The 26,340-nt window shown below is 36.3% G+C and overlaps 1 protein-coding gene across 10 annotated transcripts in view; it reads right to left on the bottom strand.

Annotated features, from left to right (window-relative positions):
• The window catches only part of FOXP2 (forkhead box P2), a 404,388-nt gene that overhangs the window by 207,868 nt on the left and 170,180 nt on the right, over window positions 1–26,340 (bottom strand). Inside the window, exon 1 of one of the 10 annotated variants that reach the window (XM_030960097.1) lies at window positions 17,973–18,626. The exons of the other annotated variants lie outside the window; for them this stretch is intronic. The gene's annotated coding sequence lies outside the window, so the exon portion shown is untranslated. Of the gene's footprint in view, window positions 1–17,972; window positions 18,627–26,340 lie in introns of those variants that run through there. 10 annotated transcript variants of the gene reach the window in all.

The following is a 26,340-nucleotide window of genomic DNA, read 5'->3' as shown; positions in this document are numbered from 1 at the left end:
GGGTTTGAGCTCCCTCTGCAGGCTTTATGTCTGTAATTAAGAAAAGAAACTAAGAAAAGCTTTTCCCACGGCCACGCAGTCATAAACGAATAATGATGATGTGCAGAAGCAAAAATGTTTTGACATGATTTGGCATAAGAGTAGTTGAAATTATCATTTATGTTTTTCTTTAAATCAGACATTTAGAGAAAATTCTGGCCTAGTGTAAACAGGTGCACTCCACTACAGTGAAGGAGAGTGCCAGACACTTTTCTTCTAAAGTGGATTTAGCTAATTTTGTGTTAATTTGAAGGCAACTTAAATAAATAATGATAACTAACTACAAGAGCTTGTATATAGGAAAAGCATTAGGAGGAAAGACTCTCATGAAGACAGAACAGTAGGGAAATATATGCAAAAGGTTAACTTTTTACTTTAACTAGTAAAGCTGATTATGCTACTGCACCAGACTTACACTGATTTAGTGGTAAGAGTATCTGGAGTGCATGCAGTATTAAACTCACAAACAGAGATTTCTATCCCAAGTAGCATCAGATCAGCATACTCAGGAGCTAAATCACCTACAAGTTTCATAGAGCCACTATCTAATGGGATTTCTTACGGGATTAGGACAGAAATGTGGATTTCCATTGCGTTTCAAGTCCAGTCATTAAAAAGAAACCTCCTTTTTTCAGACTAACAGCATTTTTCTTTTCCCTTTTCACATTAGGGAGAAAAAAATTAGGATTTAGAAATTACATATAATCTTGAAAAAAGCTTTTCAGATGTGTTAAGAATACAAAAGCCAGAAAATATATTTCATAAACAAAGATATATAAGAATGATAATCAAAATCCATATCTGTGTTTAGCAGCTCACCTCTGATCCCACCTTTCAGTGTATTTCACCCCCAGTCTATTCTGGCTGAGACTTTGGTATGAAGCCCAAAAAACTAGAATGTAACAATGCAGCAAAGAACTTATTTAACAGCCACAGACATCACAAGTACCAAACATACAAAATTATTAGAAAACACAATGATATAGAAAGATTAATCTCATCTCTTTCTCAGTAAATGCAAGAGAAAAAAAAAAGATTTTGACTATACAACACTCAGACAGTTTTTGCAGAACACACTGTCGTGTAATCACATGCTTCTCAGTAATCATTTCTAATTGACATTCAGGCAATTTTTTCTGTAATTTACTCTGTTTACACATCATATTACACTCTTTTCCTATTCTTATATCTTTGAGGTCTATGCATGCTAACATTTTTAGATAATTGCCCTATTTTTGTACTGCAGCCTCTTAGAGGTAAGACTGTATCGCACTGTGGAGAGATCTATGATCTCTGATATGCAGAAGAGCTCTCTCTGGGGCCAGAAACTGTACTGCAGATTCACTATGGAAGCTCTGTTCTGCTCATCAGCCCACAGGCAGCTGAGACCTGCTTGTTCCAACACAGCTTTTTTCTGTTTGTTGAGATGAGCTATATGAAAACCAACTGCAGCCAGATACTAGTGATGCTTGCTAGTGATCAGTCCTGGGACCAGTACTGTCCAGAATCTTGGTCAACAGCCTTGACAGTAGGATGGAGAGCACCAAACAGATGTATGGATGTAAATGTATGGATGTAGATGTATGGATGGTCCCAAACTGGGCGGTGTGAAGGGGACGTGGAAACACAAAGGGGATGATATTCAGAGGTAGCTCAATAGATCAGAGGAATGAGGCAATGATGAACTTCATGTGGAATCTCACCAAAACAAGTGCAAAGTACTGCAACCGGGTAGTAAGAACCCCCTATTGGTGGTGAGGAGCCACCAGGATACAGAACATCTTTTCAGAGTAAGGTCTGTGGAGTCAGATACAGAGCTGAACATGCCTGTGCTACAGCTTCTTTCTGCGTAAGACACCAACAGACTCTGAGGAGTCCAGCGGAATAATACCATCATGGTGCTAGGGGAGAAGGGGCATGACGAACAGGGAGAGTTTGAGAAGAGTAGGTTTGTCCAGCCTTCAGAAGGGAAGACTATGTAAGGATGTCTTTACTCTCTTCAAGGACCCTTAAAGGTAAGGTGTGGAAGGTGGAACCTGAGGAGCACAGTGACAGAAAAAAGGCAATGGACACAAGTTGAAACACAACAATATTTAATTAGATGAGAGAAAAAGAACATTCACAGTGAAGTGACATTGCAACAGATCTCCACTCTCAGAATCAAAATCAACTAGGAAACACCCTGATCATCCTGATCTCAGTGAACTGTGCTTTGAGTAGGACATGGTGATCCATCATTTCCAGATGGCCCTTTCTACCTAAATTCCACCACAAGCTCATGATCCAATAGCCAGGATTGCTAATGGATATCCTGAAGGACTGTAGACATCTGCTGCTGTCACATGCAACAGACAAAGGATGGACAGTAGTGTTGCAGAACTTCCCTGTGCATGCACAGACCAGTTCTCGCACTCATTCAGCAAGCACAGCAGCTCTGCTGAATTAAGGACATGCCAGGCCTGCCTGTGCTCAGATCACTGCTCCAACTTCCACACAGCAATCATGTCCTTCATATTAGCCAAGACAAACTTTGTGCAGTAGTCTGTGCTGAAATTGCACTGGGTAGTCTGCACAGGGCTGCAGCAAGACATGCAAATCCCATCATTCACAGCTAAGTTAGGTAACTTTGTATCAACTTAGTAACTTTGTATCAACTTATCACTGTTCTGCTAACTCATTCTCATTCTTACACTATATCTATCAGAACATTTTGGAGCACCTGCTCCAAACAGCTTTAGAGACATGGTTTAAAAAACATCCACCTCATCTCAAAATCTAATATTCATACTATGCATATATGTTAAGTCATTTGAACCCCCCCAAAAATCTTTTTTGAAACTAATGCCCTTCATGTTTGTTTGGTTAACCAAGGCTCAGATTTAAATGTAGTAAATCATAGTTACAAATTACATAGTTTTACATTATAGTTACAAATTTATGAACCATTAACTACCGACCTGGTGATCTGATACCCTGCTTATAATGGCACCCACATTTTAAAAAGCATTTTTCATCAGCAAGTCAGTATCATTATCCCCATTTTTTAACAGATGAAAAAACTGAGGCATAAAATAAGGAACTGATTGGATCAAGGTCATGTAGCAAGCTAGCAGCGGAGACAGGAATAAAAACAAGGTGGCCTAAGACCTAGTGCAATGTGCCTCACTGTCATTTCCTCACCCCAACGGCTCTTTTGTCTGGGTTCCTGCATTTCAATTTACCCTTTCTCGAGTGTATTAACTTACTTTGAGGAAAAAATAGTCTAATTCTTTGGTTGTGTGACTGGTGTCTCTATTGTGATCTTTACAGGTAGTCAGATACCTTTATCCATGGTTAAAATATAAAATAAAATATATGGCAAATGAGATTATCATTTTCTAAGATTAATTTAATGCTGATAGAATCTTGATTTTCTCATCCCTGTACAGATAGTTATCATGTGCTGAAAGGTTTTCTTACTCTTTTAGTGCTGTTAGTGTTGACACCTCTAACCAATTAGTATCTTCCTTGGACTGCATTAACATGTTGTTTAGGAGTACTCTGGATAATTAATTAAATAAGAGCAGAGATGTCAGAAGGATACAGGATTCACCAGTTATTATCTTACCATATTATTATTTACAGTCCTTCTAACCAGCTTTGGATTCTAATTTATTTGGGGTTAGTATCCATTAAATACTTTGTCAAAAGTTGTAACAAAATGGCTGGTTTATTTTTTTTCCTCACTTTTTATCAACAAATTAGTAATTCTATCAAGAAAATAATTGTTTTTATTTGACAGAAGAGATAACAAATTTTTTGAACACTGAAGCTCCTCAGAATCCACAGTGTCACACCTGGAAGTCTAAAGGCTTGACTACACTCTGCAGTTAAATATAACACAAACCATCAGCATTCAAGCAGGCTGCAGAATGGAGCTCAGAAACTCAGCAGGGCTTTTCAGCATTAATACCAAAATGAGCGTCTCTGCGCGGACGTGCAGCTGTGCCACGCAGAAGTACTCATGTGGATCTCTACTAGCTCAGGCAGAATGAGTATGTACTACAGCACTTCCTATTGTACAACACAAACACATTGAAAGCATCTTTGAAAGACAGTCTTGGCTCCCACAGACAAGTTGCAAACCAGCAATTAAGTGCCTAAAATACCAGGTGGCACTGAAACCTCTAAGTCTATGAAAGTAATCCAAAGCTTTGCCTCCCTGGATGAAAGATGTCACCTAAGTGCCAGAAGTTCTGCTACTGCATATGCTGAGAGCACCACTGTGATAGCTCTGCACACTGGAGGCACTTAGTGATTCACAAATTGCACGTAGGACCCTTCAGAACTGCAAGGCTCACAGGGATTGTGCCTAGAAGCTAAGGAGAACAGTGCATTGAGCATGAAGCATAGTTGCATGGGTACTCTTCTTCAAAACTGCAGCAAAAAGAGGGAGAAGTGGTGAAAAAGCTGCAAGCCCTAGAACAAGTGATGTGCAGTCCAGCAAAATAGCATGTTTGACATGACAAATAAAAGTGTTATGGGATATCTAAGTAACTACATAGCTCCTGGTGGCTCACGTAATATGTACTACCCTGGCATGATCTGATTCAGCAGGGTATTCAAAGCATGTCTACAACTAAAAGCTTCCAACTATTCCCACCAGCCACACCACAAATAGTTAGTCCAGTCAAGTTTCTCACAATGATGAACTGAGGACATCTGACATACATCCTTACCCTTAACTGTACATCAAAAACTACTTATTTAAAACTTATATATGTGAAAATGTTGCAGAGATTCTTCTCTTTCTTATCAATCCATAAAGGAAAAGTATATTGCACATTACAGATTGAAAAGGAGTTCTTTTGCAATTCTTCAAACATTTTGCAGTATTAAGAAATTTTTGCTTTGCTGTTTAAAACAAGGGTTTTTTAAAATAATGTTTGGTTTTGGTTTGGTTTTTTTTTTTTAATAGGAGATCATAAGAAACACCCCACCTATCCCACAGTAAAATCTAAGAATTTTCATTACAAATACATCCCATTTGTCTTGGAGTTCCTGCTCTTAATTGCTCATGAAAAATGGAACATCTCCAGGAGAGATTAAAAAATATGCACTGCACAGTTCTCAACACCTCAGATGCCTCACAAGTGAAACAGGAATTTGACAACAGGAATTCTTTCTTTTTGAAGTTTGATGAAGTGTTGTAACTGCTGAAAGCCCAGGGTGATGTCCCTCCTCTGAATGCTCATCACACTTATCTCTACCTAATTTCTCAACTCCTCTGGGGTTAGTAGGGATCCATTCATAATTCCAAAGGCACCATTTGCTGCCACTTCCAGGGACTTGGCAGCTTCATCTGTACTAGTAAATCAAATACTTCCCAGAAAAGCTCCTGAGCACTAGAATATGAACACCTACATTTTAAACTGTTAAAATGGCTCTTGAAATGCTTTTCACTCATGCCAGCTAGCACTCTCCAAGACAATTTGCAGGACAGCTCAGAAGTGAGAACTTTGCAGGAACCATTCCAAATAAGCAGGTGGATCTTGCCACAAATTGCTTGAAAACTCAGGCAATTTGCACCATAGACATCAGCTGTTCTATGCAGTGGGACTCTGCACATGGGGACAATCCTGGATACATCTTATTAATTGTCCAGATATAGCATAAAAATCAGTTGGAGTGGCATCCTGGTGAAACCAAGCCTCATCCTAGTCATGAGCCTTTGTTACTTCACTCAAAAAACCCACCTAACACTAGAAAACATAGCTGACAGCAAAATAAAATACACTTACACACATTTCCTTCCTTAATATTTTCCAATGTTCTTAAATAATTCTTGTGTTCTAAGCCATCCTGAAGCTCTCTACTTCCTCAAAAGGGTGCTCTTTCTTATCTGCAAGTGATTTCTCACTTTTTTGATAAGCCTAATCTACTTGACCATCACTTGATCTTTCAGTGTACCTGCTTGATCAGTTATCCTGCTATGGCCAAAAACCTTTACACAATTTGATGTTTATCTAGTTGATAGATCATGGGCTTACCCTTGCATTGGGAGATACAAGAAATATTCACACCCACAAAGAAGCCAGTTAAGCACTCAAGTGAAAGAGATGATCATTTAAGAAAATAGCACTGAGATAAGAAGTTCAAAAAGTAGTTTGCAGTTCTCTACCCTCTTCTGATTTTGGGTATCTCAGCTACTTCCATAAGAAGAACAGGTAGAAACCTCTTTCTTGAACCTCCATGAATGTAGTTTATGCAAAAGAGAACTTTTAAAGTTTTTGGAGTCAAACTTACTTTATCTCAATACTCATGATGGAAAACAAATGAGACTGACAGTTTTTTGACCTTCCACTTTGGGTTTTTAAGGCATGAGGGAAGAGAATATCCCTCTGTCAGCTAAGCATATCCTGGAATGGGTTTTAAATCTATTTTAACAGTACTTTATCTACTTGTTGTGCACTGTGGTACATCACATCACAGTAAACTGCAGTTTTACATGGCTGCATTACAGTTTCAGACATTTTATTACATAATCTACAATGACATTTTTCTTGCTGTATTCATTCTGCAAGAACAATGCAAAAATTACTACAACAATGCAAATGCAGTTTTCATATCATGCCTCTTTAGGATACATGGATAATAATGTTATACAGTATTTATTAATGCTTTCTCAGTCAATACATTATGATGTATTGAATTCTTTTTGTCATGGGACTCAATTGTTTAAATTTGGCAGTCTGATGAAATTATAAGAAATGAAAGACCAAAACTATTCAAACATAAACGTGATCCTAAAGTTTTACTGACTGCATTTAACAAATGTTATCCATTAGGGCTGGAATGTCGCTGAAAGGAGAAAGGTGAAGAAGTAGTTGGAGTGAAAAAGGTATGTCCCTTTTGCTCTCAGAAGAAGTGAAAAATTTGAGGTGGGAGTGCTATTAACCTCCATTTTCTTTGTATGGGTGACATTATTGTTTTAAGAGAAGTATTGCCTCTGAGTGATATTTACATGTAAAACTGCATTTGAGATAGAATATGTATCAGAGGGCATACAGCAGTATCTTTGCTAGTCAGGCATGAGATGCATGAAACATGTCCAAGTGAACCAGGACTGGTACTGTGCATGGTATGTAATGACTCCTTTTTTGTAAAAATTGCCTCTTGAAGGTTACTAATATTTGATCAAGCATCCCTTTCTAAAAATTATGTGTTCACATTTCACTGATAAGTATGAAGTTACAAAATACCTGCATTTCTACTGCTCTCTAGAAAGCTGTGCATCACTATCAGCCATGTACATCTTTGATTTACACATTTTAAATAAACAGTAACTATTCATTAGAAAGAACCAAACAATTTATTTTAAGAAGGATTTTAATAAGTAGAAGGAGCATCTTTCCTGGAACTAGTTTTATTATCTCAACAGATGCCTCAAGTGGAAGCCTGAGAGATGATATCAGAATTAGTTCCTCGTAGCATCTCTTCCTTTTTTTGAAGATAATCAAGGACAAGGTGGCACAAGATAATTAGCAACAAGTATCATTAGCTCCCTGAATCATCTCCATAACTGATACTGAGCTCCTGCAGGCAGCCCTGGCTTACAGTCTGTGACACCCAGGGAAGGTATTTCAACACAAGAAAGTGGCCCTACATCAGGGGAGAAGGAGCTGTGCATATGAATGACTACACATATGATATAAGAACTCCTCAGTATTTCCAGCTCCTCCCTGCTGGGGTAAAGCAGTTTACCATAGGGTACCAGACTGTTATTTTGGTCCCTGTCTTTTGCTTTTGTGACTGTTTTCAAACAGAACACTGTTCAAAAAAAACCCCATCCATTTCTTAACTCTGAAATAATTGTGGGGTTTTTTTCCTAGGAGAAAAAATAAGTGATTCTTACATAAATGTAAGCAAATAATTGGTCTGCATTTGTAATTAATGACATGTCAAGACATGGATATTGAAGATCTGAGTTTTACCACCAGTTTTATGCCCCAATTTTACTATAGTGTGAATGTCAATCCCTGTTTTGAAACCACACATCTAGTGGCAAGTTCACAATTCCCCTAGTTATCTCAACAGAGGGTTCTAATTTTCAAAGGGGTGAAACAGTTCCTTATTTTTGAAAATGACACATAATTACAAATTCAATAATTTAACTTAGGACAACAAAGTTTAAAATTTTAATCTCCACGATCCATTGTCTCAGTTTTTTCATCTTTGTAAGTAAAACCACTGAGTTTTTTAAAAAGTAATTTTATTTTCCTTGGATAAGATCTGCACCTGCTATGTATTCTTATTTACTACTGTTAAAAAGGTAGCCTTTTTTGCATTTTACCAGGCAAATATTTACAAGTAACATGAAAGACTCTTTTTTCATTTGGCACCTTATTTCTAAGCAGGACACCATTATTAACAAGAACAGTTTATAGATGTATAAGTAATTTTACTCCAAATATTTCAAAATGCATACAAATATCTTATGATAGAATTTTATAGGTATCAATGAAAAATAATTAGGCTTCTTATTTTGTGCATCCAGTTTCCATTCAAGTGACATATATTAGAATGTATTATTAATCCTGATGTAAAACCATTGATCTTGTCAATACTTACCAGGACTTAAAAACATAGAGAACACTGTTGTTACAATAAAGGATATGGCACACACACACACACACACAATTTCCCTACATTGACTTTAATGCCTTAATACTACTACATCTTACCAGTAGGCAGCACTGTTACATCTTTTTAGACGTTAGCAATGTTAATGACATACAGTGCCATCTGCAACTTTCTACATAATATCTGACCTTTACTTCCATTCAACCCTCATTATTTTTTCTTCACGCAGTGTTTCTATCTCCCAGATTTTATTTCATAAAAGAAAATAAGAAGAAAATCAAAATGCTGGAATATTTTTTAGCACATCAAAAATGGGAAATGGAAACTGGAATGGTATATTGGATTGCATTAATCAATTACCATAGCTGTCACTGTTTAAAACATGGCAATATCTATATCAAATGATGAATAACCTTAGGCAAATATCTCAGTAACGGAAATGATTAATTTCAGTATTGATTAAATCATTTAGACCTTTGAGATCTTAAGAGAACAAACTGGTAGAATAAACAATGGTCCTGGTCCAGCAAACCGTTGTTCAAATGAAGAGCACACAAGCCTTCAGTTATGACAGTCTAATCTTAAATTAGACTTTCTTCTCAAGAAGGATTTCAAGTGTAAAATACTAGAAAAATGAATTTCACAAACCAAATAACCTTTTTTTACTACTTTTTTGAAAATGGCCGAGACTAAATATACAAACATGTACAGTCTTCCTAACTGATCATTTTCAGTTTTTCCATTTCACAGAGTTTGTATCAATTAATTGCACCCTGATCTTGTATTTGCAAAAAATTAAAATTCACTACTGAGTTCCATAGGATTTTTGGATGTACAAGGAAGGAACAATTTTGTGCCAAATTTATGTGTACCCAGCTGCAAAGGTTACAGACAGGTACTAATAAGTATATTGGCGAAGTACAGATAATGAATACTTACATTAGACAATTTATCTATTTTATATATATTTCTATGTGTAGAAACACACATATTTATATGAGTAGAAGTTTAAAACAAATCACATTCTCTTAGTTAATTGGTAAACAAGATATACTACTTTAAACATCTTAGCAGTGCCAAAGATTTTTTCCACTTTCTGTCCTACTTTCACACCAAAATTACAATTTCATATTTCATAAAAAGGCACTGAAACGTAAAATGGGCCAACATCAAAATATAACAAGGAAGCAAAGATAAATTAGAGGAATTCTTTGGTTCTTTCACTAACTAATCAGATATATACAGAAAAGGACCTTTTAAGTTTAATGATACCTGCTCATTAAATGATGCTAAACACTAAAATACCACGAACAGCAGGGAATTTCAGTTTACATTAGAGAAAAAAATAAAAGGGTAAAAATGACTGAAGTTGGCCAGTTCAAGCTGATAGGGCACTTCAAATGAATAACAGAAGAATAAAAGAGACACTCTAGGTTAAATTAGGTTCTCCTATGCCTTTTCTTGAAAGTGCTTAACTTCACAAATTTTATTTGAATTAACTAACCTGCCAAAATCAAAGACTTGAATAGGGGTAAAGTTAAACAAGCAACCATACTTCACAGTAAGTTTACCCATTAAACAGCAGATAAAACCTCTGCATAAGAAAAGATGAGGGAAACCGTTTTAGAACATGCATTCTGTGCTTCTCTAGTCAGGAAAATGTCATCCCTGCCATACTTTTGAAGTAAAGCTCCATTTCAGAACAAAACTATTCAGATATGGAACTTAATTCATCTAATAATTTGTTTATAAGAATCCCATTTTCCTCAGCTCAGGAGAGTTGCACAGTTTTCTTTTTCACCATTTGAATTATATAATACTTGAGTATTATGATTTTAGTATGACATTAAAGGTACTAAAAAAAATTTATATGGTATTACCTGATTAATAACTTTTGCAAATACACTCCAAAGCATTTCCAAAATATGCTATTTGAAAAAATCAACAAACTTGAAGGAAAAGGAACAAAGGTTGTAAATAAAAATGTGGCTTCAGATCTTTCTCAAAGCACATGCTACACTCTATACTCTATATTAATTTTGTTTGAAGTTGATTACTTTTATCATTAAAAATAAAGAATACTTCCATTCTGTTTCTTAGGGTTTTTTTCGTCCTGCACAGGCAGCTGTAACACAGTAAAAAAAACATATTTCACATATTTACAATCTGTTTCTCATATTTTCAACAAATTTTCTTTCTGCACCTAAATTTAATGAAAGAAATAAAAAACCAAAACTCACTTTATTAACCAGGTAAACTTTTCCTAACAGAGAAGTTTTAACTGCAAAAATTGCATTCCTGAAAAGTGATCCTTGTAGGCTGCACAACCTGCTTGAAAGACTCAGCTGTAAGATCAGCCTGCTCTCTGGTATTTGGGGTTTATTTTTTGGTACACAAGATGCTTCTAGATCGTGTTAGCTATTTTAAGCTAGTATCTTCACAATTTCAGAGAGGGATTAAGTGAAAGAAAGAGGAGAAAGGATTTGGGGGTGTACAGGTAACAACTCCTCCCTCTGGGTCTTTCTCAGGCAAAGTAAGTGTCTGTGTTCCTTAACATCCCTCCCAGAAATCCCTCACCTTTGCAGACTGTTCAGCCTGAGGATGCAACATTGGACTGGGACACAAGAGCCATGATGTTGGTCACTGACAGAAAAAACATCTGGATTTGATTTTCAGAGATGATTAGCAGTCATAGTGGCCAAACACGACCCATAAATCTCACAGATTTGAATGTTAACACACAAGACTTGGGTAACGCCTGTCCACCTCACTGAGGGACTGCATGATTATTCTCATGGCTTTGAAACACTCCAAATGCTCTAAGTATGGCTGGAATGCAAACAAATATGACCCCAAAGTAAGAGGTGCTGACATATTTGTTCTCTTTGGTCACTGACTGACAGTAGACCCTTCAGATAGCCACCTCCAAGGGGATGAACCCATGCCTCCAGCTAGATAAGTGCCATCACCTTTAAACCTTATGTTCAAAAACAAAGCTGTTTTATCAAAATACCACTACATAAAGGTGCTGAGTGATGGGTGCTGTGTCAGGCTTAGAAGAAATATTAGATTGCTTTTAGTATGCCACAGCTGTAACTGGCAAGATACTAGAGAGCATCACCCATCTGCAAGAAATCTGAACAACTGATAAAAGGCACAGCAGCAGTTGTAGAATAACTGTGTATGAAAACTCCAGATATATATAGTGATGGACTAAAACATGAGAAATATTTTTCCTCTAGAAAAGTTGCCATAAAAATACAAGACACATTAAGGAGGGGGCAGAGATAAAATAAATAAATATTTTTCAGTAAATGAATAGTTCACTTCCTGTGAAAGAGCCAGGCAAATCTCTTGGCCCTTGCAACCAACCTGACAGCACCGACCAAGGAACAGTCTTGTGTATGCTCAGAAGTACATCAAGGCTCTTCTACAGTTCACTGAGAATAACTAAGCCCACTGGAGCATAAAGAACACTGAGTTATGTTACCCATGCCTTAATACAATCAGAGCTAACAAGGACATGGTGGTGCAGATACATTTTTTTTATTCACACCTGCACTGGTTAACTCAAGTGAATAAACCCAAGCATCTCCTGTTTGAGTGAAACTCAGCAGTGAAGAGCTTCCTCAGAGGTATTTCTCCTAGTCAGAATACCCTCAGTATGCATCAGAAAGAAGTCCCAGTATACCCAGAACTGATCCATGGAAGGTAAGCCTGCATATATATGATGTAAGTATTCTGAAGGAATGTTATTCTCAAAAAAATATGTGCTTGGTTTACAGTTATTGTTAGAATACTGACACATGCCACTGCATTACATCACACAAATATTTATACAAGATTTTAATTAGACCCCCTAGCTGATCATTACATGACATTCAAGCTCTAACTGATGTTATATAATAGAATGTAGAGATAGTAAAAATTTCTCCTAACCATTGTTCTAGTTGATGCTACTTAAAAGCCAATATGCTCTTTCAAAAAATGATCAAATATTGTAACTATTACTGTATTTTGTCAAAAGAGAACTGCTTGGAGATGCAAGAATAAATGCACTTATATTAAGACGGGGGGGGGGACTACCTGCTACCCTGGAAAATAATGTGGAAAAACACCTGCCCGCCCCCAAGAACATTCACCTATTTTAACTGAGCCATGAGAACAATGACTGCACTTTAGAGCCCACTGAGTTGCACAGTTCTAAACTAGACACTTGTCAGACTGTGTGCAGTATATAGTACACAAATGAGAAATTGTATCTCAGTTTAATCTTTAGTATTTCTATTACTTTACCTCATTACCTCTGTCTTATCTCCTAATTAGTGTTTTGTTTATACATACGAAATTTTTTGTTGATCCTAGACTTCGTTTTCTTTTCTCTTACACTGCCTGCATTCCCTTTAATGTCATTCTCCCCTCTTTGTCCAGTTTTCAAACTTTGCTTTTCCATTAGTCTCATCTTTTATCCAGTTACTTCTTTACTATTAAAAATACCCTTTGACTTTCGCTTTTACTTTTCAGTTCCCTTGTCTCTTCCTTCTTATCGCCCTCTTCCTTCCCATCTGAGTCATTTATTCTAGAGTTTCTATTCCTTTCAGGCCCTTCAAGCCTTATAATTTATCATCTTTACTGAAAACATTACTTATTGTCTTATTTAAAATGATGGAAAAGCAAAAACTAACACAGAACAGGTCTAACTGAATAAGCCTGCATCTAATATTTTAACATATATCTCAGAGAAAGCAATCTGAGTGGCATTTGGCCCATCTTAAAGAACTGTGTGGTATCAGTTGATTAAAAGAGACATGTCTTCTTTTTTGACCAAATTAATACCCATTATATTGGTAAAGGGCTTCTTTGCTAACACAGTTTCACAGCCAGTGCTTTCTTCTTTTGAAATAATTTACACTGCTATTAACTTACTTACAAATTAACCCAATACCTGTATTGGTGCTCACAATTATTAGATATACCCCCAGAATACATTAATTGAATAGATAAATTATTGACTGAACTATCCATGACTTTGTAAACTGGAATTCCTTCTTTTGAGTGGGAGTACCAAAGTACTAAGTATGGCCAACTGCTACTGACTGTGGAACAGCCCCTACATAGCACCAGATTCAAAGATTCCCTACAATGTCAACAGAACACGGCACTGGTAACACCAAGGTTGTCAGCTCAATCCCTGTATGGGACATTTATGTAAGAGCTGGACTCCATCCTTGTGGGTCCCTTCCCACTCAGAATATTCTGTCAATCTGAGATTGAGATTATAAATTATAAAACTGTTTACACCTGAATGCAATCACAGTGTGCTAGGTGCTTTCCAAACAGTGGAGAAATTATGTGGCTAGCATATAATTCTGAATAGATAAAGTCATGTTTCATAATTTGCAAACAGGGAATAGCAGAAGCTGCCTTCTTTAAAAATTACATTGACAAAAGTGAAAAACCACCATTCCAGGAAAAAGAATTTCTATCAAAACTCCAAAATTATTCTTGCCCAATGCTAAAATCTAAAGAGAATATATATTAAAAGTCTAAAATGAAGCATTATTTTAAAACAGATTGGCCATATTTTAGCTATCTTAACAACAATGAGTTGTACTCATGTTTCCTCTCATTCTCCTTACCATTATTTATTTGCTTTCTGCACAGATTCTGAAATAACTTAAACTCAGTCCACATTCTTTATAATGGGAAGAGGCAAATAAAATCTTACAAGATCTAAAAAGGAACAGGAAACATCTCCCTTTTTCCTACTGTATATGGCAATGTATTGACGCTGGCCATTGAGATTAAGAGCACATGTGATCACCTCAATTCCTTTAGATGGGAGAGAAAGGTCAGGAACCTATCTAAGAAAAAGTCTAGATGAGGTGATATAGAAGCTTCCTTTATGCTGCTTTTAAAGAACTTCACCAGAAAGTGGTATTTGACCCTACCAAAGGTAAGCAGAGTCCAGAGATTGTCTTTAAAACTTAGTATTTCTCAGAAATTGCCTAAAAATTCAGAGATTGAGCCACTTTCCATTACAATGAGAACAAAAAAAGACATTGTTCCTTAACATTTCTTCCCTTTATCACAATAAAAATTGATGCCCGAATTGCATCTTTTTGATCTATTTTTCTTAGGGTAACCTTAGTTTTGCATCATGGAGAAATGTCTCTAACATGTTTTGACAGTTTTACAATAAGTTATTTAGATTAAAATACTCTTATATACCAGGGAAAAAACCCCTTTCTTTATGATTTGGACTTACTATTTTCAAAGAGAAGTACAAAGGCAGGATTTAGCTTCACATTAAATTGTTTAAATTTAGGTCCTAACATGTATGTTCAGTTTCTATTACTTTATTTCAATCAAGAAGAACCTGTGCTTCTACAATCTGTACAGTCCATGGAGCACAGAGAGAAATGAACTCATTCACAAGGGTTCTTAGTTGCCTAAATTTTAACTGTTATTATTTTAGCTGACCTCTGATATCATGCCCAATTTTTAGCTGCCAGCTCAGGAGCAAAAGGTCTCTCATTAGATTTGCTAACCCTCTGTGGACATCTCAGGTATCTAAAGGCATCTCTAGTAACACTAGAAACATTTGTTTAGGCAAATATATCCCACTCTTGACATCTATCTAAGGGCAAGCAGAATCACTCTCCAGTTGTCTCCGATTTAAATGGGAGGTCCATTCATTACAAATCAAAACTCTGCCACCTATGCAAGCTCAGACACTTATGACTGGGCTTCAGTCTGAGCTCTGAACCTTATCCAAGATGAATTCAGGGCTGTCAGTTGGACAACATAACTAAACAAGAATTTAAAGTGGTATGCACTGAAAATAGAAAGGAACTGCTCTATATATGTCTGACAGGACCACATATGGAAGCTGCTTTAATGAACCTTTTTTGTAGAAAAGTGACATCCCCTTGAATTCCTTTTTACCAAAAATTAATATAATTAGATTTCAAGAATTTACTATCCAGATCACCTATACTTAAAACAATTAAGTTGATCTCAATTTTTTCTCATGTAAAAACCTGTAAGTTTTTGTATGTTTCTCTTGTCTCCCCTATTTAAATATGCATCCCTGATTTTCATTGCATTAGACACACTTTTTATGAAAGAGGAACTTAGATTTGTACGTTACTTTATTAGTCCAGTTTTGTAAGAGAAGATCAATACAGTCATTTTGCATGTCAATCAACAGTAAATATCTTCTAGGCCTTCTAAACCACTCCAAATGTGACAGAGCTTCCACTATGTTAAGTTGCTCCAAGTTTAATGGAAAAAGAAGATACAGACACTGTTAAGGTACCCACCAAAACAGAGCCTCTGTCAATTGCTATGCCACAACAGCATCAGACTGATAACATGAATGTGTTTTGTTGGGGTTTTTTTAAGAAACAGGGTTGATGTTTATACCTTAGAGTACCAAAATTTATATAAAAATATTAAAATCCAGCTGCCAGAATTAGAAAGCTAAATTAATACTAAGGGCTTTTTATTAGCAAAAAAATATTTATTTTTTACCTCCGGTTGAAATCGAAAAATTTACAAAGATATCTGAAATTCCTTTCAAAGAATTTGAGTTTTATCTTGAAAACTTGACCCAAAAGTGGCAAAGACTGAAGATAATCAGATATTCAGTACTGTTGTGTTTTGAGCAGTGTTTTTTACTGGCAGAGCCCTGCTGCAGAGATTTTTCTGTGTAACAGGGTTGTTCTTCGACACACCTTTTTTCTAAAGCTTCTCTTTTGTGGGTAATCTATGTCTTTGATGCTGCAAGAAGTGTTTGTCAGCTGTAAGGGGCTCACCAGGGCTGATGCAGGACTGCAGAAAAGACAGAGGTCTCTCTCTGCCTTAACATCTCTCACCCTAAAGAAAACCTGTGAGGTAACATTTTTTACTTATCTTCCACAACTCTATTTGCATCAGAAAAGAAAGTAATAGAAAGGGGAAATAAGAGGGTAAGCATCTTACCTTTATCCAGACCAGGAAAAGCAGTTTTACTGATATTACAAAACAGGAGGGGAAGGGAAATCACCACTAGTTCAGAGATGCTGTTGGAGTAACTACTACTGTTGCAGGTGTTTGTTCCTCTGGAACAAAGACTGACAGGATTCATGGGCAGGGACCTTACGAGCTGCTGCACTCTTGGCCAATCCATGAAAAAGTAAGGGAGGACATTAGTTCATCATCTGAACTTCAGGAAAAGGGAACCAGAAGAGGAAACAGCATATTTGCAAGAGAAGTGCAAGGGACGCCAATAAGTATATACATAGGAAGCATATGCTGGGAATTATGTATTAGTCCCCCAATACAGTGATGCTCCCTCTACAGTGTATCAGACAGTAAAAATTCTTTTTCTACATCTCCAATAAGCATCTTTTCCCACACCATTCACATCCTCAGGTTTCCTTCCATGCTTTCACATCGGTCATCAAGAATGGCTTCCCTCAGCACTCTAGTGCTTGTTCTGCCAGAGGTTTTAAGTCTATCAGTGGGAAATTAAAAACCACGCAAACCATTCTGATCTCTACCATGGAGTCACTACTACCAACTCCTAATAATATAAATAAAACATTTTTACAGCACATCATACACACTGAGGACTGTACATTCATAATCCTCATTACTCTTCTGCCTGATGTGAGTTTTCCTGAACAGCAAGGAGTTTGTTTTTTTCTTTCCTCTTGGCATAATAATTTATTAGTCTTTTCACTTTTTCACAAATTTGTGAAGATTTGTCTTTATTTTGCATAGTTACTCTGCAAAAAGAGCGCTCACCTAGATACTTTTCATAATAATGCAACTTACTATATAGAGCAATGTTAAATCCACTGGCCTCTTTCAGCTACTTCGGAAAATAGTCATGCTATGTACATCCTCTTTTTATATATATATATATATAAAATTCTTTTTTCCTCTGCCAAAGCAGCTGGTACAATTCTTCACAAACCAGTGAAGCATATGGTAAATTGGGAATACCAGACATGACAGGAATAGCCGTAACTCTATTCATGTCAACAGTGTTTATAGGGACAGAAGCTCTTTTCCCAGTCAGAAGAAATAAGGCTAGTGCATATCTGGAGGAGAAATAAAGCCTCAAGAAAAAAAGGTACTGCTCTGCAACACAGAGCAATGTATATCCCTTATTCACAGTTGATTAGCACAAAATAAAATACAAAATACTACCTTTTGTAATTGCATTGAATCCAATGAATCAGTGATAAGGATTTGAGTAAAGTAGCCACAAATACCTTGTAAGCTACATACATATTGCAGAATACTTAGAGATTACTTACCTAATAAAATTCAAAAGCAGCTGGAAACTCAAGGTGGTGATCAAACTGATTTTACAATTGATTTTGTTCTTTTTCTTAGCAGATGACAAAGATGCCAGAAATCTTAGATTAAAATACATGGTTTAGGATCTCAGGAGAATGCAGTCAATAGGACTGCACCGTGGGAAAACCAGGCAGGAAGGCAATCATATTGGTCAGCATTACACTGCCAGGGTGTTCAGAGAAACCTCCTGTCTACAGGAGGGACTCTGAGAACAATACTGGGGAATAAGGAAGAGAGGGAGAAGAAAACTGAGAAGGTTGACAGGGTCACAAAATTACCATCTCTTTCATATGACTACACTCACCAACAGTGACCATGCTTACTTCCACATATATCTTTGCGGAAATTACCATTTGTTTCATTTTGGAAAGTGTTTTGAGAACCTGAACTTCTAGAATAATCCCTCACTTATCAATGTTTGGAGTAACTTCAGTAAATCCAAGACTGAATCCAAATGTTTGGTTTCTAGTTACCTTTCCTGAAAGAAATACTATCCAAAGTCAAACACCCAGAACAGGAACTAAAAATCTTTTTGGACAGAATGTAAAAAGGAAAACACGGAACAGTTGTAAGTTTGATCACTGCTGACCCCATATTAGAATAAAATATTCAAAACTATTGGAACTACAGAGCCAAAATAAAGCCAAGGAAAAGACAGAAAACCAGTTCTATAAAACCCATGTATTCACTGCAACTTTAAAAAATTGAAGAGAAACTCAAATAAATCACAAGTGCAGGAAAGGGAAGTCTGAAGAGCCTGAAGTGGGGGTATTTTTTCAGAAACACTGAGAGGTAACAATATTTTAGTTATGCTACAGCATCTAGGCTATTCTGCTTTGGAATGGACAAGACACAGGGATAGCTTGAAGGTGGAGCAGTCTGACCAGAGGCTGAGAACCATGACTGATGTGCCCCTTAAGAAACTGACATTCAAAGGACAGCTCAAAATCTTCTCTTCAATGCAGGCTAGGGTTAGCACTAAATGCTTTATTTATCTCCTCTATCCCAAATAAAATTTGAGATTACACCTGTGAAACAGGACACATTTAAAAAGGTGAGGTGGGTAAGTTGATTAGCTAATTAACCAAGCTCTTATATACAACCCATAGGGAGCATCTCAAATGCATAGGACATCTTTTGTTATTAAGAAAAAATAGGACAAGGAAGATTTATCATTAAAATATATTTCACTAATTATACCACCTGGAGTTCCTTCCACAAAACAAAGTTTTAATTAGAAACTGTGGGTTTATAGAAAATGTTTGCTATAAAATTTTGATTGTTTATTAAAAGTAGAATGTGGAAAGTTCCTTGCATGCTAAGGGCACAACAGTACCACATCAGAGGGTGCACTCTGTCTTCTTAAGTGCTCAGGAATATCTTTAGAAAGTATTGGCATTTATTTTTGTATCCTTTGTAATAATGGGTAAAATTTGGTTTTTTCATGGTAGAAGAGCTTTACTAATTGTAGACAAATTATTTCCTCTTTAAGGAGGTAGTAAAACATGGTAAGAAGTTTTATATGAGCCAACCTGAAAAGCTGAAAACTCAAGGTCCATACAGACCTTTTGTATCACTTGAGTGTTCCAAAGCAGTTGCTTTCTTCCCAGAAGTATCAGCCACCTCCTTCTCCATGTCTGGAGAAACTCAGCTCATACACTACATTGCTCTATGTAATGCAAAGTGCAGCCTTGCCTTGCACTGGAGCTTAGCTACATCTGTCATGTATAAAATCACTTAAATTGCTTATAGAATGTCTGAAGGAACCAGCAGGAAAGTACTGCTTTTAAGATATGCTGAGGAAAACAGCACAGACACATGGGAGCATTTTTGATGCCCATCTTCATGTACTTAAAATAACATTTCCTTTCTTTCTTCTTTCTTTTACTGCATGAATATCCTTTTCAAAATAGTATTAGTTGATTTTTTTTTAATAGGATTTTTTCCCTGAATGCTTGCCTTAAATAGGGAGTTATGAGAAAGTCACTGGACAGGCAAAGCAAAGCTGTGTGACTCTCTATATGTGATATCAAAGGAACAAATCCCAATTTCACATATTCCCTAACTTATACAAGGGAAGAACCATGAGGTCCCATCACTGGAGCTGGCAAAAGAAAGCAAACAGCAGTTCTCCAAAACCACAAGTGATCAAGGAAGAACAATGACCTGCATTTATTGCTGGGTAGTGCTCCCAGTTGAGTTAATAAAGTTGTGCCCTAATTAAACTGAGCACTTCACATCTTGTTTTTCTTCTTGCATGGCTGGGACAATTAAGCATCCTTTGATGTAGAGTGCTCTGAGGAAATCTCCCAATTACTTTATGAACAATTTTTGTCATAAAGCCTGAGAGAATTTATTGAAATCACCTACAGTGGAATGAGGCCAAAACCAATCAACACTGGATGACCACACTTAGGGCTAAGGACTTTAAACTAGAGGTCACTAAGACCACAAGCAACACATCATACAGAGGAATTTAAGCTCTTGAAGCTGGTTGAGTACAGTAAGCTGAAAAAAAATCTGTGCAATTACTCTACTGAGCAGAAATTACTAACAACTTGAACAGAAAGTGTTGACAATCACTGATTTTCTGTGTACTGGAGGTTTTGTTATACTCTGACTGTAAACTAAATTAAAGTACAAGTAACTGCCCAGCTTAAGTTGGAAAAGGCATTTTGTTATTTTTTACCACCAATAAGCAAAAATATTGCTAATTTCACATATAAGATATTTGAAATAGTTTATTATTCTAAGCTCAAAGTGTTACGGACAGAGAACAGTAAGGATTATCTCCCCCTTCAAACCTACTGTTTTCATATGCAACCATGCTGTAGTAGATTTTCCTCTATAAACTGATCCATTTTTATCTTAAAACTAGTTAGGTTAAGTAGTGTATCTAAAAATTAGGAATACTGAAGAAATAATCTTAGCAGTATGTCCGTACATTTGAAATATCATTAAATCTTAAGCTCTTTATTTATTATTTATTATTATGACTATCATACAATATTTCATTAATTGGTACATGCAGTTCATCAGTTTAGATGGACCAAAAGTACGACTTTTTTAGAAGTAATTTTCAGATTACAGAATAGGGAAATAGTTTAAAAAACAGCACCAGTTATAAAAAGCATCAGTTATAGTGTCTTCCAGCTTTAGGAAAAGTATCACTTTCATGTTCTGCTAATGTCTAAAAAATTTTAGGTCGACTCTATTGTATCTATTCAGTGTCCACTTGTGACAACAAAAAAGTACCCACAACCTAAAGAGGACAATTATGCAACTGACTTACCAAAAATACACTTTCTTTTTAGCATAAGGAAAGTATAGTATTTTCAACTCTCATTTTTAATTACTTGGTTTGTGTGGGGTAATTTTTTTTTTAATTTGACTGTCTCTATAAGTCAGCTCTCTGTCACTAAGTCTTTGTAATTAAAATGTGAATTAAGTTTTAATGACAGTGTTATTATTCACTTAACTAACACAAACTGGGCAGAAAATATATAAATAATAATAAACCAGCATAAAATTCCCTACAAGGCAATTCATCATTAATACAAATCAGCGCTAAAATACATCACAGGCAAGTAAAAAAAGCTTCAATTATTTTGCCTCACAATATAATAATGAGTCTTAACTACGGAGAAAAGATACAGTAATTTAGTAATGTTAAGATCTATACACTGGAAAACACCCCTTGTGCTGCTGAAATATTTTAAGACATATATTCCATTCAACTCCCCAAACAAATAGCAGACTGTACTTCAAATGCATTGCAAGACTATTAGGTAATCTTTTTCTTTGTTTAGATTCAGTAGGGTTCAGTGACAAACATTCATCTTTTCTTTCTAGAAAAGTTCCTGTTCTTTTGCTTATTTAAGAATTCCCTTAGTTTTTAGTAGCATACTCACAATTTACTTCACCATTGATTAGCCTCACACAATGAACTTCAAACAAAATGCAAAAAATGATCACTTAACTATTTTAAAATTAAGAATTACTTGTTCAATGTTTAGATCACAGTGGTAAGAGCAGTTCTAGCTGTAGGTAGGCTAATAGAATCAGACACAAAGCTGCTGAAATAAACCAATACCAGCTGCTCCCATGCCTCATTACTCGGCAGTAGCTGCTCGCCTGAAATATTGTACGTTGCAGAATCGTTGGCTTTCAAAAGCCACACAGACTTTTGAGAGGACATAGCTGTACAAAACAGACAGACACTTCCCTCAGACAGAAAAAAAAGAAAAAAAAAAAAAAAAAGGAAAAGGGAAGTCCTATACTTCAGGGTATATGTGCAACTATTTTCCATTCTTAGGCACACATATTTTCCACCACCATGTATTTTACTTATTTTAACAGGTGAAAGCAATTAGATTTTAAAATTATTACATTGTCAGTGCTCCTACTTCTAGAAGAGTAATTTAAAAATTCTAAAACTAATGAAATATCTTTTTGATTAGAAACACATAGTTTGTGCTTAGAGAAGATTTTGAAGTAGGAATGAGTGTCGTAATCAGGGTCTGATCATTTAGCTCACTAAAAGAGGACATTAATGGGAGAACAAAATTGACTATAGATACATCATGCAGTCAAAAATGCTATGCACGTGGCATTTTTTTGTGGCTATAAACACATTGTTCAAAAACAGAACTTACCAAAAAAGAATCCCTTTCCAAAATCCTTATTAAATTAGTTGAGCTTGCTGTACTCTGCAAAAATTAGATTGCAACACTAAAACTCTCAATAAAAGGTACTCTCAAACCCTCATCATCTCAAACAGTCATTAAGAAAGACTAAAGAGATTCACCTTCTTGAAACATTAGTAATTTTAATGTAAAAGTTTACACAATTAAAATTACAGGGGTTTAATTTCCAACAAACCCCAAAGAATTTAATCTTCCATGGCTCTCAGGACTCATCTTCAACACAGAGGGTTAGTTTTAAACATTTATGTAATACATTTGGTAATAGAATTAAAAACTTGAGCATGTTTCAAAGAACATTTATATTCTAACAGGAATCAATTGTATACTTCTAATTTGCCTACTCAGAAGATAACATTTTGATATACACAAATTAATTAGGCGGAAAAATCAAGGCAGACTCCTGCTTTATTGAAAAAAATATTGAACACAGTGTTCTGTAGGTATTCTGGAGTATCATTTTGAGGCAGTATGTCACAATATCATTCTTAATTTTTAAATACTGAAATAATGAAAAGAGAGTTCTGTGCTGGTACGTGTTTCAGAACAGCATTGTCTTTTTATATCAGTCATTAATTTTTTTTTAATATTTCATATCTCTGAAACTGTCATTGTATAATAAAATAAATTCGACTCACCATTTTCAGTCTAATAAGTGCTTACTGAGTATTATTTGCCTTACTCTCAAGTGGAAAATTATGAAAATGATTATTTGAGATCTAAAATGTAAGCAGTCACTTGCAGTAAGCATGTTAAGTAAGGCAATACCTTATAAGTTCATCAGATAAATTGTTACAGGTTTAGAGATTTTCTTGCCTTTTCAATGGAATGATGTGGTCACCGTTATACCTTAGAAGACTATTAGTCTAATTTTAATCACTTTAATTTAAACAATTTGCTAATAAATAAAACACAGATATCTGAGCTGAAAAAAAAAAAAACCCTGAATACTTAAACACAGTATTCTGCTACTTTAAAGAAAGAATGTTATTTTCAGTAAAATGAGGCCTCTCTTTCTTCTCTGTTTGCCAGATTTTAAATAAATTGTGCCTTTGACGAATAAAAAAACACCAATCAAAAAATTATCATGAAACAGTAGAGGAAAAAAAGTGTCTTGGGTCAGAGAGGTGGAGCAGCATCCAGACAGTGCAAATCTGGACCACAAGTGATTTCTTCACTGCTGGACACTCATCTTATGAAGCAATCAGGCATAATTTGCTCCACCTCTGGCAGAATTACAGCATAGCCAAGCTAAGGAGCCTGGCAATAGATCAGTTCAAAATTCAACATTTACAGTGATATCCCTTATACTAATGACACATCCATGTCTGAAGGCCATAAATTCCTTACCAAATAAACAAAGAGAACAAGAGAGTGTAATCCTTTTGGTATTACTGTGCCATGGCACTTAAAAACCAGCTGAAAGTATAACTACATTCCCAAAACATAACGTTTACTAGCAAAACCTGAGATGTTGTAAATGGGATTTTGGTTAAATCAGAGCTTTTTCTGCCATTGCTTCACCTAATTTCAGGAGCCCCCATCCCCATATTTTTAAGGAAATATCTGTAGGCTATGGATCAAAAAGGATAGCATGTAAAAGCTGGATGTGTTCATTAACATAGTGTGAACACTTCATATTTGATTTCTAAGCAGAAAACTGAGGTCTGTTGGTAATGCTACAAGTGCAGTTTCCTCCATACACCACCCAGATCCCTAAAGTGGAAGTTTTTAGCAAAAAAGTGTGCTGGATCTGTATGGCAAGATTTTGGTAGAAGGGGGGCTACAGGTGTGGCTTCTGGGAGAAAATGCTAGAATCTGCCCCTACACCTAGTGGAGCCAAAACAGGTCCACTGGGGACAGACCTGCTGCTGGCCAAGGCCAAGCCCATCACCAGCTGTGGCAGTGCCTCTAGGAGAAGGTATCCAAGGAGGAGGGAAAATTACTGCAAACAGCAATGGCAGCCAAAGACAGGAGTGAGAACATGGGAGAGGAACAACTGTGCAGACACCCAGGTCAGTGAAGAAGGAGGGGGAGGAGGAGTCAAAGCAGAGATCCACCTGCAGCTCATGGAGGACCCCATGCCAGAGCAGGGGGATGCCTGAAGAATACTGTGACCAGACTGGAGCCCAGGCTGGAGCAGGCTCCTGGCAGGACCTGTGGCCCCACAGGCAGAGGAGCCCAGGCTGGAGCAGTGTGCTCCTGAGGGGCACACTGCCCCCAAAAGAGACCCATGCTGGGATAGCTCATGAGGAACTGCAGCCCATGGGAAGGACTCAACATGAGAGAAGTTTATGAAGGACTGTCTCCCATGGGATGGATCTCACAGTGGAGCAGAGGAAGAGCATGAAGAGTGCTCTCTGAGGAGGAAGGAGCAGCAGAGACAATGTGTGACAAATGACTGCAGTCCCTGCTCCTCATCCCCCTGCAGTGCTGGTACAGAAGAGGTGCAGGATTTGAAAGTACAGTTAAACCCAGAAAGACACGGGGCTCGAGGGATGGTGTTTTAGATTTCAGTTGTTCGGTTTTTTTCATCATCTTACTCTGATTTTGACTGAAAATGAATTAAATTTGCCTGTTTTGTCCATGATGTTATTTGGTGAGTGATCTCTCCCTGCTCTTATCCCAACCCTGGAGTCTGTCATTATCTTTTTCTCTGCCCTGTACAGCTGAGGAGGAGAGCAAAAACATGGTGGGCACCTGATGTCCACCCAGGATCAGCATGCCACAAAAAGGCATACAAACAAGAGAATTCTAAAAGGTGTTAATAAAATCTACAACCATTAGGGCTTAAGAAAATAACAACCAATTCTTTAAATGTAATTGAGAAAGAATAAGCATTTAGCAAATCTTATTTTGGGAGAAAGGAAGATATTTTATTAAAATCCAGAGAGATCAGTTATAAACCAAAAGTGTAAAAGCCAGTGGAGAGCAATTAAAGCGGAAGAAACTCACTGAAAAATTAACTCTGAGTTTTAACAAATATAGGGATACTCTACAAGATCAAGAAAATTGCAAAATCTTAATGTTGCATTCATGTTTATGAAGATCACACCTGAGAAACTATGGGTTGGCTGACATCAAGCAAGTATAAATTTTAGAAAGGTTGAGGAGTAAATAATTAAGAAATGGTAGCGTAATTCACTCATTTGTAAGTCTTGTCAACTAAACTTGATACCATTTTTTATGCTACAACAAGTTTGGCTAATAACATTAGCTTGCATTGTCATAGTACACTTAGATCGCTATAAGATTTAATCTTGCATGACATTTTCAAGCACCATACAAAATCAATACTCTACATTACATGGATTAAAACTGTTTAAATACACAGATCTTGAAAACTCTAAGTGGAAAATTGTCAGACAATGTAGGTTCTCTGAAGAACTTTTATTGTTCCAAATTTATTACTTCCATTGTAAATCAGAGATTAATTTTTTCAGATGACCTCAGCCTTGATACAATGGGAAATATCAATCAAACAGATGGGCCCATCTTTCTCAGTATAACTCATCTGAGCCTCACACAGCTAAAATGTACCTCTCAAATTGATATATTAAAACTATAATGCAGTTCATTTATGTAACAAAGGGTTAAGAGATAACTTGCTAGCCAACTGTAA

Source organism: Camarhynchus parvulus, chromosome 1A (genome assembly GCF_901933205.1).
Source record: "Camarhynchus parvulus chromosome 1A, STF_HiC, whole genome shotgun sequence".
Taxonomy (NCBI): domain Eukaryota; kingdom Metazoa; phylum Chordata; class Aves; order Passeriformes; family Thraupidae; genus Camarhynchus; species Camarhynchus parvulus.
The sequence above is the reverse complement of the archived record's forward strand: the minus strand, read 5'-3'. Positions and strand labels throughout refer to the sequence as shown.